Source organism: Synchiropus splendidus, chromosome 12, assembly GCF_027744825.2.
Source record: "Synchiropus splendidus isolate RoL2022-P1 chromosome 12, RoL_Sspl_1.0, whole genome shotgun sequence".
NCBI lineage: Eukaryota > Metazoa > Chordata > Actinopteri > Syngnathiformes > Callionymidae > Synchiropus > Synchiropus splendidus.
Window position 1 is genome coordinate 15,016,083 of NC_071345.1, and position 17,467 is coordinate 15,033,549.

The following is a 17,467-nucleotide window of genomic DNA, read 5'->3' on the forward strand; positions in this document are numbered from 1 at the left end:
ACCAAAAGAAAACCACATATCTGGTGACTCTTCTGCAGGTGATTGTGCCCTAAAATCCAACTTCCACATCAGGCTTGCAGCAATGACAAACGTAAGGTTTCGCTGTGGTTGGTCTTTATAAGTGTAGCTTTATTTATAACTCATAATAGATCAAATATTCTCAAACCTTTTATTAATATCTGCGCGAAGATAGAAATGCAAGTATGGAAAGTACATAGAACAAAAATATGATCTGGGAAAATAATCTCAAAATTTTGGTTAGTTTAGAAGTCCATTGGATTATGCCAGGGTGCTGCTTTGCTTCACACCGGGTCCACGCACTCTGAGCTCTGTCCGGCCCAATCAGACCACTGCTTCAATGCTGGAAAATTCCCTCCAAGTTGTCAATCACACCCTTTAATAAAAACAAAGTACAACACTGCGGTCCTGCTTGGTCTCTGTTTCCTCTCGAGAATTAAAATGCAAGGTTTTGTCTGCGGAACTGTGAAAATCTCTTATGCTTTTATTAGCAAAGCCCTGGTTCAACTAAAAACTCTGGAAAAATCGGGCCATTCTGCGCACCGCGTCTTCCATCTGGACTACATTAGAGCCAACCACCTGGACTCCAACCAATCCTGAAATGAAACTGGGGGTATTACAGAGAAAAACACCAGGATCTGCCTGCGTGCACACACAAAACACACGGACACATATCTATGTTTATTCACTCATGCACAGATTTGTATAAACCTGGTTCATGCAGCCCTCCACTTTCCTCGTTCTCTATTTCATGCTTAATCAGATTTCCTTCAGGAAAAGTGTCCCAACCTGCAGGAGGTGAAAATGATTTCACCGACTCACCACTGTGGTGATTTTCAACTGGCTGGTTAACTGACAAGCTCACTGGACTGTTGACAAGCTGGCAAACACAGCTGACAGAATGAGCGATGGAGTGGCTGACTGACTAGCAACACTTTAACACCCACTGAGTGGCAGCTGTCACTGTACGGGAAAAGACTCAGCTTACACTTACCGACGACTGAACAAAAATAATTTAAGTTAACTGTAGTCTCGTACACGGCTAGAGGGATTACCTCACATTCAGTCAAACCTGCCGACTGCTGAGTCCACCAAGCCATTGCAATGAAAAACAGTCTCAAAATTCTGAAAAATACAGAAGCAGAGACAATTTCTGTCGAGTTTTAAGTAATCCTTGGACTGGGTTACATTCTCCATCAATTCTGGAATGTTGTAGTCCGATCAATTTGGGCAAAACCAAGTGAATTGGCTCAAGTTATTGATAAATTCCAATAATAGGTTAAGATTATGTTTCATTATTAAAACACGGCCCCTTTAAGTCTGGATAGATATTTATGACTTCAGACATGGCGTCACCGGTTTTTAAGTAGTTAAAATGTTGTTAAAACGTGACGGACTTGATTTCACGGGATACAAGAATATGAGTGCTGTGAACATCATAGGGTATTTCCCCTACTAATAGAGCTGTTCAATATTTATATAATATTGTCAGCTATCTTCTTAAGTATATTGTTCACAGCTTTTGTGCCACATCTGTCTCCCAGATGGCTGTCAAAATTCAAAGTGCCATAGCAGAGGGTGCAAGGCTTTAAAAAGGCTTTGAAAGTAGATGTGTTGTTATGAATTTAAGATGGCGTGGCATGCGTGACAGAGACACTATTACAAAGTATGGGAACTGACTTGTTACCGGTCGTAACAAACTGTCTCTTTGCTGTGAGTGGCTACTGTTAACAATAATGGTAATTAAGTCACACAGCTGCAGGAAGGAAATATCTTTGGTATCCTTCCTGCAGCACATGTTGGGCGTAGTTATCATTAATGACAAAGTGTTCTACTTCTGAGGATGGATTCAATTGCTTTGTGTCCACCCTTCTGAACTTTGGCCTCATCAACGAGCCTCCTTAGCAATCTGGGCCCACTAGAACATCACAAAAGCAACACGATTTGACAGAGAAGAATTTGCTACAACAGTGGATCTGGAATTTGTATATGCTAAGGAAGACGAAAGGATCAAGTCTTTTTGTATGTGTGAAGAAAAGTGCTGACCAGACAACCAGAAGAACAGACGAGGACAGAACTGCATTTGACACTGTTTTATTGTTGTTATATTCTGTTCCACCTCAATGTCCAAGTTGGGAGCAGTCAGCTCTAGCAAAGTTTGTAAGTGTAAATATTGAATATATTTATGATAAAATAATTTGACGCTTCCCATCCTTTGTCAGGTAGGAGCAAATTCTGGACATAAACAGCCTGACTATTGTTGTGCGTGTATCCTGTGACAATGGAACCTAAACATAGGAGATCAATGAGACAGAATTGTAGCCCTCCTCCACTATGCAAGTGTATTGAAAGCGAGAAAAGATTTGGATACTGCCATCTCTAGGTCCATCAGATCTTGGGAGGGTCCTGAATTCTTAACAGCTATGATGACGTACCTCTTCAATCTCACATCAAAGTTTTGGTGATACACTATTCCTCTGCATACGTTACGATCAAACCTGGATTCTAATAGGTTTACATGCCGGGACTGGTCAGTAGAGTTCATATATTTCCAACATTCAACATTTGATCTTCTTGACATACATAGTCTTTTGCTAATGCAGTTGTCTTGACTGTGGTGGAAAGCCATTGAATCCTTCATTTGAAGTTCTCTTAATCCATAAAAAGGTTTTTTTTTAAATCATATTGCGACTGCCATGACGTCATCGCTTGGCTACGTCCCACAAGTCTATACATTTAATGCGTCCATGCCAATGAGTTTCTTTTGTGACTAGCAAGGGGCACTCACCAAAGCAGGAAAAGTAAAATATGAAGCCGCGATCACAACAGATATGCTTTTTAATTACAGGCCATATATTTTTGTTTTGTTTTCGAACAGACCCTAGAGACCAGAAGCAGCCTGGTTTAATCAACAAAAGCAACAACTTGTGAGAGAGGATCAAATAAAAACACAGAATACAACCTCTCAGACATGTGAGTAATAGGAACACACACGTTCACACCATTTGAATGAATCCCAAATTTACTCTGTGTCTCCTTAAATCACCCGATAGTGTGAGTGGAAGCGAGACAAAATAACCCTGGCTGTGCAACGCCTTCCATCCAGGACTCAGTATCATGGCCCCCGGTGGAAAACAAACTATAAATTGCGGCAGATTATTTTCAGAAAATTTGGAAGATTGCTCCACTCTCCAACAAAGAATGGGCAGACGATTTATATCAGAGCGAAAACTGCACGCGTGTGATTCACGAGCGTGTGCGCCTGCTGGAAGTCCTCCTGCACATCTAATTGTTTATGCATGATTTGTCTTTTGTAAAATGCGAGTGTGTATGTGTCTGCACACGTACACACCAGTCACCATGGAAATATTGGAGTGAGATTCGGTCCAGCAGTAAAGTGGAGCAATAATGTGGTTTCGACCATTCGATCTGATGCTGTATAGGCAGCTGGAATGACTCCACAGTTGCTCACTGAAGGCACGAAGCCTACACCTGCACTGCATAACACCCTTTCGAGCACCAGGTGCTCCTTCCTTAGTTCACTGTAAAGTCTGAGCAGTTCAGCGTGCCACCAGCATTTCAGTGTCTTCACCTGATCCAGTCTAATCAATCAAACCTTTCAGCTCGGATTCCCTTCCAGCTCCTCCTGACTTGCTTTGAGGTTAAGCCTGACCAGAGTGATGTACTGGAGGTCCTCCAGTTTTGCAAAACGTCATGATCACCCAGTTGCTTCCACTTCAGCCATCGCTGGTCATGCTCTCAGACGTTTTCTCAGTTTAATGATGGAAGTCTGTGGTCACTGCTAGAGCACTGTGCACTTTCAAACACCCTTCAATTCTCAAGCACGCTTTATGCGGCCGCCCACAAGTCGACTTTTGATCGCTTTTGTGATGATGTCATCTTTGGAACACCAAGTCCTACACCCCCTACCATGTGTCAACAATTATTAAGCCACAAATTATGGCCAGGTCCAGGTGCATCCATGTGCTTTCAAGTCAATGTCAATGATTAAACATAGTTAAATGACTAACCTCATTGGTGGTGGTATTTCATTCAGTATATTACATCACATTGCAATTCGTTTACAAAGATCTTCATTCTTCGAGTGCTACAGAGCACGCTTGGTCTAACATTTTGACAAGAAAACAAATGGACCAGGCTTTGGCTCAGAACTGATTCGCCTAAGACAGTGACTCGCAAAGCACAAGAAATGACCGGCAGAAACAATCAATGGCAAAGATGGGAATGTTTACTTTCACTTTGACATTATGGATTCAAGTCCTGTTTGGTTCTGTAATCCAAGATCTGAACACAAAGGAACCAGGCTTGTGGTCAGGGGAAACAGTCTGTTTAACCTGTCCATTGCTGTTCAGGATAGAAGACACTGTCTCGGACGATGGAACTCAACAAACGACAGAGCCAGTTGTCACAGGTGACTACTCATCTTTCATCTCTCAAACATATTTCTAGGTATACCATCCCCTGCTGGTGGGAGAGAGTACTGGAAAAATGAGACAGCTGTGAAAACAGAGGTGTGATAAGGCACAGCAGGGGGTAAAACAGACATTGGCCAGGTGTCAAATTGATCCACAGAGGGGCCGCAGCGGGTACAGATTTTTGTTCCAACCTTGCAAGCACATATAGGTGAACCAATGAGGGGTCAGCTGAAACAGCACCGGATTACAAGACACCTGATGGGTGAGATGGTGTAACCTTGGTTGGTTGGAACAAAAGCCTGCACCCACTGCTGCCCTTTGAGGACCGGTTTGACACCACTGACACACCCACTTTCACCCAAATCGGTCTTAAAATTCTTATCATTCTGTAAAAGCCATGGCAGACCTCCACTCAGAATTTCTTATGACGATCTCTCAGTGACACTACTGGTGTTAGATGTCTGCACCGTACGGAAAATGTTCACGTTTGAAAACTCCTCAAGACAAACAATGGTGCTGCCAGCTGTGCAGAGTGAGTAAACAATGGGACAGCCCAAGGAGCAGCGAGGGCTGAGGCGTGAAGTGGCACCGTAGGGGGTGAAAGTAATGTGTTAGTGGCCTGGGATTATGAGTCGAATTTAAAACAGGTGCCAAGTGTCGAAGACACACTTGTTAAAAACACAGATCACATGCTTCAGGGTGTGCAGCACGGCAAGTTAGGAGAGACCAATCGAGCGCTCGGCTTCTATTTAGAGTCTTCAGGTGTGAGAAACTTATCTGTGGTTTATCACACCCGAGTTCAATTACTCTCACTTTCCTGACTACCGTCTCACCTGTTCTCAATCGAGAGGCTACTACAATAGGGCCAAAGTGAAGCCTCAAATCCAAGGCATCATGCTGAGATCCAAATGTGTCTAGAACCCGCAAGCTTTTTCTTGACTCATGAGAGCAAGCATAAGTTGAAAATCATGTACATGTACAATTAAAAAATATATCTTTTTTTCTTTTTTGTATTTTTTTGGGGGGGGTGGCTTGAGGTGGGAGAGATTCTAAGCAATATTTTTAGTACGAAGCTATGGGATTAAACTATGATAAAAAATAAAGCGAACATGTCTGTGTGAAGTTGCTGCAGCACACAGAGAACATTATTATTTTTACACATTTTATTCTTCAAAATCTGGCTGAGTGAAGTGATATTGCCACACAAACACATATGCTTGTATTGCTATTGGGGACATTGTGAGGTTTCTCATTGCCATAATGCTTTCCCCAGTCTCTCACCCTTAACTTAACCCTCCAAAACACATGGCTTAACCTTAACCAGGACTCTGAACCAAACTGAGACCATCACATCATTGTTTTGAAGTCTTCATCCTCAAATTGAGGTTTAGACCTGTGGGGACCGGTAAAAGGTCCCCACAAAGACATAAGGTCCCCACGAGGATAGTGTTGTTTCAAGGATTGGTCTCCACGAGGCATTACAAACAAACACACACACACACACGACATGGGGAATTAGTGAATCATAATTGACTTCTAAGTGAATGGTCATGATTGGCAAAAGTTCCCTCGAGTGTGTCATGTGTATCTTCATCCCATCTACAGAAAACAAACATGTACGGTGTATATTCCAATCAATAAATGAGAAAATGTTAACAGAGCAAAGATTGATTGAAATCTTTTAAATATTTACACCATATCTAGAAGCCTAAAAGCATGAAGTCTGGGCTCCAAAGTTTATTTGAGGAAAATCCAAGGCCTCGCGGTGGTGAATAATAATCTTCCATTTTAAAATATAGAAGTGAATTACTATGGGCATCTTGGCCCATTTCCCCCCCCAATATGAGCAGGATTGTGCTCTGGCTGACGTTCATGTGGAAAAAGGGGCATCAGTCTGAGGAATGAGGCTGGAAATTTAGCATACAGGACTGTCTGCACTTCATAAGTGCAGAGAGGAATTGAGATATTCCCCCTCCTAGCCTTCACACGAATCAAAGACGTGGTGGTATAGTGGCAAAGCTAGGGTAGATGACCATTATGAGGCAGAGTGAATGTCACAAGAAGTTGCTAGCATCATTGCACAGCAAACATGAGGACCAAAAGTATTATAGGTTTTGATTTACAAGTTGGTAGTTAAAGGTAGAAAATGTATATGCAGCTGTGTGGTGTTTTTCTCTCAAACATTTCCAGCTGTATCACCAATTGTTTTGGAACCAAATAGACCACTCCATAAACAATTCAAACTGAAATCTAAAAAGACAAGAAATGAAATAGAAACTTTGGGAGTCCTCTTACATAACCCATAATTCAGGACCTATAGAGTGAGATCCGTGTCAGTAGCCCACCTAAGTAGACAGCGAGCGTATATTCCACACGGAGATGTGAAATTCAAGACGATCGGCAATTGTTTGCTGCAATCTTACGGGGAAAGAGCCAAAATTCTGTCAATTATTCTGCAGTCGTTGCTCTACAATTCCCCCATGTTGTGTGTGTGTGAGAAAAATAATATACCATTCTGGCCGCAGCTGACCAGAACAACTGGACACACCCTGTGGAGCTTGGGTGCTGCTTCGTAACCACCTCCTTTTAATTTAGAGGGCAATTATAGCCCTACCACGGTTTGTGCAGAGGTCCGTGTTCATCCAGAAAGAAAGACAAGAGATGATCGGACAAATACTCTGTTTCACCACTTAAACAATATAGATTGTAGGTACAATGGAGAAAAAACTGATAATATATCCATCTGCTCCCAGTACAAAAGAAACTCAACGCAAAAACCAGCTAACTGAAGAGACAAATCTACTCTGAGGCAGAAGTCATCGAAGAGGAGGGTCCTATATTCGCCCCAAAAATGCTCTTCTCGTTTACCAGAATTGCCTTATTAGAACGGTGGCATTACAAACAAGCCTTCATGTTGTCACATATGAACTCAGACTCATTCACTGTCAGCTTGCCTGTTGTCTTTTAGGGATAGAACAGATACCCACCATTGTGAAATGACACATTAACAAAAGCCCTTTGACAAGAAGATTGTCAGCGACATTATGTATATTCAACATGAAAGCTGCTTCAGCCTGCTGTTTGACAACTCAGGCATGATAAGTGAGGTCTCATTGTGACTTACACGGACTCCACAAACTCTGTTTATTTGGACGAAGATTAATGAGGTTTATACACGTTTATTGGAGGCGATTTGCTGTTTATGTGTTTCAGTAATGAATCAAGTATCACAATCTTGACATTGATGATGTTTAGTTAGAACTGCAGCCGTACCAGTCTAAGAGTTTGTAAATGGTTGACTACAAGTTTTCACTTAATGAATAGAAAATATAGTTTGCATGTTGAAGCTTTCTTTTCTTGCTCTTTGCTCTCTCAACTGCAGACAGATTCGTGTAAGTTCAGTAAACAGCCCAAAAACAGCAGTAGATTTTTTTTTTATCATGCAAGCTGTGTTCAACAACACCCAAATTTACTTGAGATTTTTGTAGTTTCAACAGTATATAGTTGACTGATTTAATACCTAAATGTTGTGTTTGAGGAGCTAAACTGGCAGCTGTAATGTTAGGCTGGACCCCTGCAGGAGAGACCACTGGGTGCGGAAGATCAGTGGAGCACAGAGACTTGAGAAAACACTAAATTCACATGTATTTTGGATTCCAACTGACTCACAGTTCTGATATATTTTGATATGTTTGAACAAAAAACAGTAGACTCACATCTGGTAACACTAACCGTCTGGGATTTTACTGCGGTAAACCATCTTTAACTGTTAGCCATTACATCCCTAGTATGTTTGTGCACCTACTTGTGCACCCCAAAATAAATCCGCATGCAGCCAGATCTCTATTCCATGTCAGTCAAGATGTTGAAAACTGAAGAATAAAAGTCTTAATAAAATACTTATTTTGTCTGGATTTTTTAAAGTCACAGCAACCTTTGTGCATCCCACAGAACTCAAGCTGTTGACATGTACTTTCCACCACTTTTTGTATGAGATCACTGTACATTTTCAAAACGCAGCTTCTGGTTACACTTGTGAAACAATAAAACATTCTGTACTTGCCTGTGCCACTTGTCAGTGAACGCATCATCAAGCAAACGTCTCCTCTGTAGACAATGAGGCCCATTGTGAGAGACGAAAGATGTTCCGGGAGAAAAATGCCGACCTGCCAGGAGCAATAGAAAAGAAGAAGATGGAACACGCAGGAAAAATGTGGAAGTTCGAAAATAAAAGAGTTAGATCTTGGCTCTGGTATATAATGCAGTCCCAAAACCTCTTTTTTTGGTATTAATAATCCATGCTGGATATATGCAGCAGATCAGGAAGCATGGTACCATGCTAAGATTTCAAATTTATTGGTGGTGTTACTCTTGAAGATTTTTTTAAAAAACAAGCATCTGGCTTGCAGGTACTGTAGTGTTTATGGAACATTTCATAATAAGTACATAGTGTATTGATAATGTTGCTTCAAGCATTTAAGTGAAATTTATGCCTCATCCTTCAATAAAAGGAAATTAAATCAGCTCTCTCAGTCATTAAATTTGGTTTGAAGTACGGGTCAACAAAGTCAGGGTGCTCATACTAGAAACACGTATGGATTTTAAACTGTCACCTCTTCGTCATGGGCAATTTAAAGTTAGTTTTGTACAACTTTTGTCTGTCAGTGCCTAAATTTTGGGGTTTTCCGAGTTGCCACTCAGATCTAACAAGTCAGCTCGAATAGTTGAAGACAATAATCTGCATTAAAGTGGAAAAACAAATGTTCGGAAAATCTCTATCACTATTCTTCTCGGGATAGCATTGGCTGTGTTTTGGGATTTTCTGTTCGGCACGTGCGAGTTAAATATACTGTTTAGTGGCTGCAGCTGACGGATGATTATGGAAACTGAGTGAGCAATGCATGACGAGCTTTGTTATCAGCACCAAATGTGGTTAAGGCTGGACTTCTTCTTTTTTTAATCGCGGAATCAGTGCAAGTGACCACGGCAGAGCTGTAATAACCTCAGAGAAAGTACGGACAGTTTTGTTTGTTCTGGCGCACAGATTGCTGTGACTATCCACACAAGATGATGAAACGCAATACAAGTACGGCAGCGCTCTGTTGGACATTGCGCACCGATGATCAGATTTATTTTCAATATTTTCCTCCAACGGAAATGATCTGGGCCACATTGGTGATGAGGATTCAAATTCCTAGGATGAAAAATCACTTAAAATAACAAAACTAGAGGGAAATTGTGTCTAAGTTGTGTGAGTGAGACCTGCTTTTTCAATACATAAATAGTTGGACAAGTCAACAACCAAGAACAATGCATCAGGGGGTTAAGAAACTCACCTTTCATGGCTGAGGTCTGATCTGACATGTTCATCGTGGGCTGGTGCAGCAGCACAATAACAACAGCTGACAGGAAGTTGGCTCAGCAAACTAATGTCAAAACGTTTGCTTGGTAGGTTTGAGTGGCTCAGCAGAGGGTGACTCACCTGCAGTGACAGAAAGAGATGTACTCACTGACAGTTGGAATACATTGACATGATGACTTAAATTGTCTTTTATTGTTTTACATTTCTTTATTTACCTATTTGGTTACCACAATTAGTTACGCATCAAGACAGTATTGGATTTCTTGCCATGTTTGCTGTAGCAGACATCTGTTCTGGTATCCGAAATACTTTGCTACAAGTAAGTGGTGTCCTGCATCTGTTCCATGCATGAAATCTTTAACATAACCCCATAGAAAGAAATACAAAGGAGGGATATCCGGCGGACGTGGTGACCAAGGAATCGTCCCATTCCTTCAAATCCACTATTATGTATTCATAAAAATGCCATATTATTTTTAGTTCATTAAAAAGCACTACTTTTTGTTATGCATTAATACAGCATCATACGTATGTGTGATTCAACCGCGCATTAATTTGTGTTGTTGTGTTGTGTTACCCTCGTTCAACTGAATGAAACAGATGCAAAAGATTCTCTGGAAGTTCAATTCGACTGTTCCTGTATTTTAGAGAGAAACATAACATCCACCCGTCGGGAAATGTTTGATCAATGGAACTGACAAATATGCAGTCACCAAGATGATGAAAATGATGGTTGGTTGAAGGTCATGTTGCTACATTTTCAGTCAAAAGGTCGAAGTAAACATTTGCAGTAATTGATCCCATGTGGAAGGAAAATGGACAAATTTTAGCACATGTGATTCCAAACTTTGATAAACGCTGAATACACTAGAACTAAAGTTATCTTTTCATTGTAAACTGCCAAACCTGCCAAGAGACTTTACAGACACCCATTATATTTGTGACGCTACATTAATGACATATATTTTTTTAAATACTTATATTCAGTCATTGAGAATAAGGTCATGGATGTCATACTAGTGATAATTTAAGAGACGTTTTCAATGAATACAGAGTTAAAATTGTTAGTGAATAACCCAACATGTCTGGAAGCTATCTACAAATTAGCGGAATAATTTACATAACGAACATAACGTTCGCCAATCCGGTAAAACAAGCGCTATTGAGCAAAAATAGCACAACAACCATTACTCACGAGCATGTTCTTCCTGCTTTTAGCGTCTGTTACCTGTTAATTGCGCGCTTACCTATTACAGGAAACGGTGGGCAATAAACGGAAACTTCAAAATAAAAGCAGATAAACCCTGCATTAGTATCAATTAAAAAGCCACAAGTAAGAGTACAATACAAAGGGTAACTTTAAAGACAACTAAATGCCAAACAAATAATTGAATGACTTCACTGTTCATGCTTTAGTTTAGTGACATAAAGAGGTTCTATTTCACTTCACTAATAAAACAATTATTGCAACAAAAAAAGCTATAAATAAATAAAGTATATTTACAAAATTGATACTTGTATACTAGTAAAAAAGAAGTGCTGTTTTCCCCCGACAAGATGGAAAAAAAATGCAATGATTCACGCATTTAATGTGGTAGTAAAATAATCACCTGAGCCTAATTGAAGGCAGCAACCGTGACTGGCAATTGAAGCTTGGCAAGAAACAGGTTTTTGAGTCTTGTGCCGTAAAACTCAATGTCTGATGCAACCAGCCATTTTGATTTTAACAGCCTTGGCAGTTCAAATACAATTGTCAGGTTGAATTGAGTTCCTTTTTCTGTTCCAGCGTGTTAAATTGCTCGGAATACAGGCAGTTGTCACAAAAACAGAATTTTATTTGCTTTGACCCGACTGGATGTGGTGATGTTTCCACTCGCTACTTTCTCTGTTGATGCACAGCTGTGACATTGAGGTCATGTTGCTACTTTAATGTCTGGTCACCTTCATCCAAACCATGTTGTTTTCGTTCCAGTTATCACCAATTACCTTCCTCCCCCGTCAATCCACGAGTCCCTGCTACATTTAAGAGCGATGGATAATGGCTTAAACCAACTGCGACCGACGATCCGCTCTTTTTGAGGTCGTCTTTGAGGTTTGGTTTCAATCTTGAAATATGAAGTCGGAGCGTATTTAGTGATGGAAACCACCAGAAGTGCTAAAAATACCTCTGCCAGTCTGCTGGCCACGAGGCTCCATCACACACTCATTACCACACGACCTGAGGTTGGGAGGAGAGGAGTGAGGAGGGGATGTGGTCAGCAGTGTGTGCGTGTGTGTGTGTGTGTGCGCGTGTGCGGGTGTGTGTGATAGAGAAAATAAGGGATGTGGCAGTAAGGAACAGAAGAGGAACTTTAGGTGGTTTTGTGTGTGTCTCAGCAGAGTCAGGAGTCAGGAACGGTTGTGGTCAGGTACATTAGTATTATATGATATTTCCTATGGTTTGCTGGCATCTCTGAATGACAGCACACGTTTCAGCCTACTGTGCTATTATTTAAATCTTACATCACATCATTTCTAAAGAATTGTTTAGCTGACCAAATCTTTTTTTTTTTTTTTTTACCCTCACCTTCCTGGCTGCTTTGGCCTCCTTTCCTGTATCCCGTGGCTCTTCTACCTCGACCCCAGCGTCTCTTCTCTTCACCCCATTCTCCACACTTCCAGTCACCTTTCCTTTCTCCTGCTGCGTGTGATTTATTCCCCCGTTTCTCTTCATCCGTCCGTCTGTCTGGTGTTCTCTGTTCCAGCTGCCGAGTCCCTGCTGGACCATCAATCCTTCTTCTCAACCCATACCTGGCCTTCGTTCAGCAAAGCAGACACCCGCAAACCCACGCAGACTCAACAGTTCATAGCCACACACGTGTGCGTACACAACACAGCGTGCACGTGTGTAGACACATCCATGCATGTAGCGTGCAAGCAACGAAATACACACATGCATAAACATATATGCTTGAGGAAGCCACAGGAGCAACCTGATCCAGCAGTCAACCTTGGAGTGAATCACACAGATGGAACTTCCAGGTTTGGTTTAGTGTTTAGAATCAAGACTAACAAGGTGATGTGCGGCGCAGCAAGAGGAAGTTGTTGGTCGACACTAAGTGTTCATCATCTGTGCTGACAGATGATGAACACTGAGTTTATGGACAAAACCACAGCATCACGGTGACAGAATCTAAAATAAACCACAATCTTCTCGCCAGATAGCAAAGTTGTGTAGCGTTATCATGAGCCCAGACATAATTGGAGCTGCTAGAATTAAGCGTATCATGTGGCTTCTGGTCAGTTCTACATGCAATTTTAATCATCTCTCTGAGTTAATGAACGTAATTTGTTGTTTTTGGTGGTTTGGCGCTCGAATACTACACTATGTGGAGCGATTCAAGGACAAGTCTGACGTGTTTAAACGGTCAGATAGATTGACTGCTGATTGCAGGGACATGTGGGTCCTTCAATGACACAAAGCAGACTACAGAGCCCATGACGTCTCTTTACCAGGAGCCAGATTCATCCCTTTCTGGAGGAAAGCAAAAGGTCATTGACATTTAAATGATGCACTACTACAATTAGTGTTTTCAGCTTATATGTTAACATTTGCCTTCTACACTCCTGCCATTCAGCTTATGGTCATGGGTCAGACTCCTACTGCCTGAGAAACATGGGCAACTTCAGGGACAACCAAGGGCAGTGATCTCACTCAAGCCACAGTGTGTCTTGGGTCCGCTCCGGGGCCTCCTCCCCATTTAGCCTCTCAGCGCTGGATTCCTGTGTGTTTTTGGATTTATTGTAACTTTCTACTAAAAGCTTTTAAAGCATGTTATGGTCTAGCTCCCGGCTACATCCTATGCTGACCACCAATGAGTCTTAGACCCTCGAGCAGATCATAGGTGCTATTTTGAACATTATTTTCATACTTATGGTCAGGTTTACTGTCGTCTTTTTGAAGAACGCGTACCATCTCGTGCGAGTTCTTGTGCAAATTTTGATGTTAGTTCCACAGTAAACAAAACACCGAGCAGGCGGTCAGCCGTTTTAAAGTTAGGCGATCTACGTTTAGTCAACATAGTGGACCATAATGGACTTCTAAATAAGTCACAGAGGGTGTTACTGAACGATCACTATTGGCTTGTAACTGTGACCACAACTCAAGCCAAACATTTATTACTTCCGCTATGAAGGTTATGTTCTCTTTTTAGGAGTAATGGATCACCGTCTGGATGCAGGAATTTGATAAAGGATTTTTTTATCTGTGGAGGTTGCGCTCTCTGAGTGCTTTTCTAGTTAAATTTTCATATTCACTCACGACAAGAATCATGATTCACACCTATTTAAATAACCTCAAATGTTACTGTGCATTATGGGTCTTACAGTGCCTTTTCCATTACGTCATGGTGAGATGTTGCCCGCTGGCCTTTAGCTCGACATCTATTGCATCATATTTACCTTTTACTTTTCACAAAACCTCTTCAGTGTTCTGTCTGAAATAATGGTAAGAAACCTGTGGAAATATCAAACCTGTAATATATTTTTGAGTGTGAAGGCTTTTGCTTTGGCAGGTATGAGCACCGACAGGATCTAAAACACTCACTCTGTCTCCCATGTAAAGCCAATAGGCTCTCTGCAACTCAAAGAGTGAAATATTGCAGTTGGACATATAAGCAAGCAGGAAGTCTGGCCAAACATTATCATATGTTTTGCCCCATATACATGTCAAGGAGCCCAAAGAGGTCCAACACAAACATATGACATCTGCATGTCGAAAAAAGAGAGACACGTCAGTGAGAGAGAGACAGAGTGTCTGACATTTACAATAACCGTGAAAAAAATTAAGTGAAAGAGGATGAAAAGGTGGGAAATGTGTCATGGAACAGAAATAATAAAAGCCTTCAGAGGAGGAGTGCGTCTCTTGCGTGGCATGTTTCCAGACAAATCCTGGAGTTTGCTTACTGGCAAATGTGATAGCGACGAGAGAGAAGGAAGGATGAGGAGAGGAACGATGAAAAGGGGTTCAAGCCGGCCTGAGCATGGATGAAATGAAAGAAAGAATGAGTGGGAGGTGTGAACGTCTGCTGTTATTAAAAAGGATGATGAAATAAAATTACATAAATGAAATAGTTAAAAAAGAAATCAGTCTGATTGCTAAATTGCTACAAACTAAAGCAAAAATAGCTGTAAGAGTAAACCAAAAATGCCACAATAATTCAACCACAAAGGCACAAGGACAGCGCAAACCTCCAACCTTTATATGCGTCTTCATAAAAATAGCATTCAATTAAATGAAACTACTTCAATTGCTTAACTCAAGCTAAATTAATAATGCTCTGCGTTAGCCGCTGTATATCTTTTTATGACATCGACTGTAAATGGCTCTATTTGTATTTGTGTGAAAGTTGTTAACAAAGAACCACCTAACACTTGCTGTACCCATCTTTTCGTACTGTGTGTGAGCAAGTTCCGCGACTCTACTGCCACCTTCTGACCAAAGCAGGTCATTTGAATTGAATCGATGATGCTAACTTAACTTATTATATAGCCAAAACATTTCAGGGATATTAGCTTCTTGGAACTTATACTACTGGTAAGTTTGACAGATTTTAAGTTATAAATAAACCAAGAGTTTCTTAAGTCACAATCGGAATCATCAAGAAATGGCCTGGATTTGTAGGAAAAGCCACCACCATCGAACCAAAGTGTGTTTAAGTCATCATTATCGTCAATTGCAGCTCTTCTGGGAGCTGTATCCCATACACTCAGTCATTAACATGTAATTTGTTTTTATATTTAATGCTCCAGTTTATCTTTTACAAGGGACAATAATTTATAAAGCCATTTTTTAAAGTACAATAAAGTGGTAGAATAAGCGCTTTCCTCACATGTACAGTGTAATTTGAAAAAGGGGGAGAAAGCATTTCCTTCCTGCGGTGGCTCCTTTCATGGAAAATACATTTTTCTTTAGTCCCAACTCCGACAAGGTTGCAATTCTTTCTGCTACATTGAAGCTGGACACCGTTTTTCAAGGTTAAATGAAAGAAACACAAGCACTTAAGTATTTTGTGATTTAAGTGGAAACGTCTGGCATTTTTGGGAAAACAGATCGTCCCTGACTCAGACAACATTCAGGAATCATGTCATCGGATAATTAAAACACAAATAATTCAGTGATGAATTTCTTCTGATGTGGGATCTGAGTTTGAGCAACCAGAAGTGCGGACGGTGTTATTTACTACCAGGACTGAGGCATGAAAAATGAAAACATTATGCTACCTTGACGCTTAAATGATCTGAAACACAAACACAGTCAGTCATGATTATCTATTCTGGTAAGAGTTTGGTCATCTTCCTCCTTCGCTCTCCTCCTCCTCCAGCTCACTATATCCAAAGGATTGCTCATCTCTTCAGGGAGCCACCTGATGTTTTTGACAGAGTGAACACGCACGCATACACACGCGTGTCCACTGATTTACATCCTTCTACAAGGCTGAGCCTTGACCTTTCACCCCACCGCTGTGTGATGTATGTATCCTTGCTTTACATCTTAACAAAACCTAGACAAAAAAGACAAACAATAAATATAACTGGTACGATCAGTAAACTACAGAGCAGGAAGCTTGACAGGAGCACATACAGATATATGGTGCGGACACAAATGAGACTGGAGACTGTGGGTGACCTCTCGTTGACCCTTCTTGCCTTAAGATTGTCAGGAAATCAAGTAAAAGGAGAGGATAAAGAATTAAAGGAGTGACTGAGGAGGCAAGCTGAAGGAGAAGGAAGTAATAAAGTGCAATGACAAGTCACAGTCAAACGGTGAAAACCGAAACTCGACATGCATCCTCTGATTCAAAATCAGATTGAATGTTTCCAAGATATAACTAGGAGCAAAACAAATGGTTCAAATTTTTTTATTTTTTTTTTACATGACCAAAAATGACACAAAGCTATTGGACACGTACTTAAGAAGCTTCCCACCCTTAACCCCAATTATTTTTCTAATTGTTTTCTGTTATAAAATGTATGTTTTTCTTTAGAGCTGTGATGATACTGATTAAATTTCAAAAAGTCAATATTCATCTTTTCTGTACGAACCTGTGCTCTGGAGGAAATAATATAATACATAACCAAATAATTTTTGTGAGGCCTGTTGATAGATTTTTTAATCTCAATTTGTCGCACTAAAGAGTTCACTTGTGATCAATGGCAAATTAATCACACATTTCGTATCGGTTTTGAATGCAACTTAAAGATTTTATCAGTACTAGTAAACAACTGTTTGCATGAGGAAACCACCACTCTGGTGTTGATAACCACTTCCTTTAAGCTTCATTTAGAACAGACACAAAATGGGTGATAGTATCGTAAAGTATTCTGATTCATATTCAGAGGTGTGGGCTCAATACTGCATCCAACTAAATCAGAATGAAACATGAATGATAGCTTCTTCCACACCACTTTCTCAATCCATTTATAACAAACCACTATCCATAACTTAGCCACACCAAGAATGTTACATTACAAGTTATTGGTATCTGTAGTTTGTTTAATAAATTTGTTTTTTTTGCATTATTTTGAAATGAATGTTCACCAGATGTTTTGTTTGTGGTGCATTCGCTTTTAAGGCGGGCAGATCTGGAGAGGGTCGTACTGCTGGGATCGC

The 17,467-nt window shown here is 40.7% G+C and overlaps 1 long non-coding RNA gene across 1 annotated transcript; it reads right to left on the bottom strand.

Moving 5' to 3' along the window:
- Nucleotides 1-8,517: 8,517 nt before the first annotated feature.
- Nucleotides 8,518-11,038, bottom strand: LOC128768857 (uncharacterized). The gene is made up of 3 exons (XR_008416289.1): nucleotides 11,012-11,038; nucleotides 9,791-9,936; nucleotides 8,518-8,620 (listed from the first exon to the last, which is right to left on the bottom strand). It is a non-coding gene; the product is annotated as an uncharacterized LOC128768857 (long non-coding RNA).
- Between the last annotated feature and the right edge of the window lie 6,429 nt (nucleotides 11,039-17,467).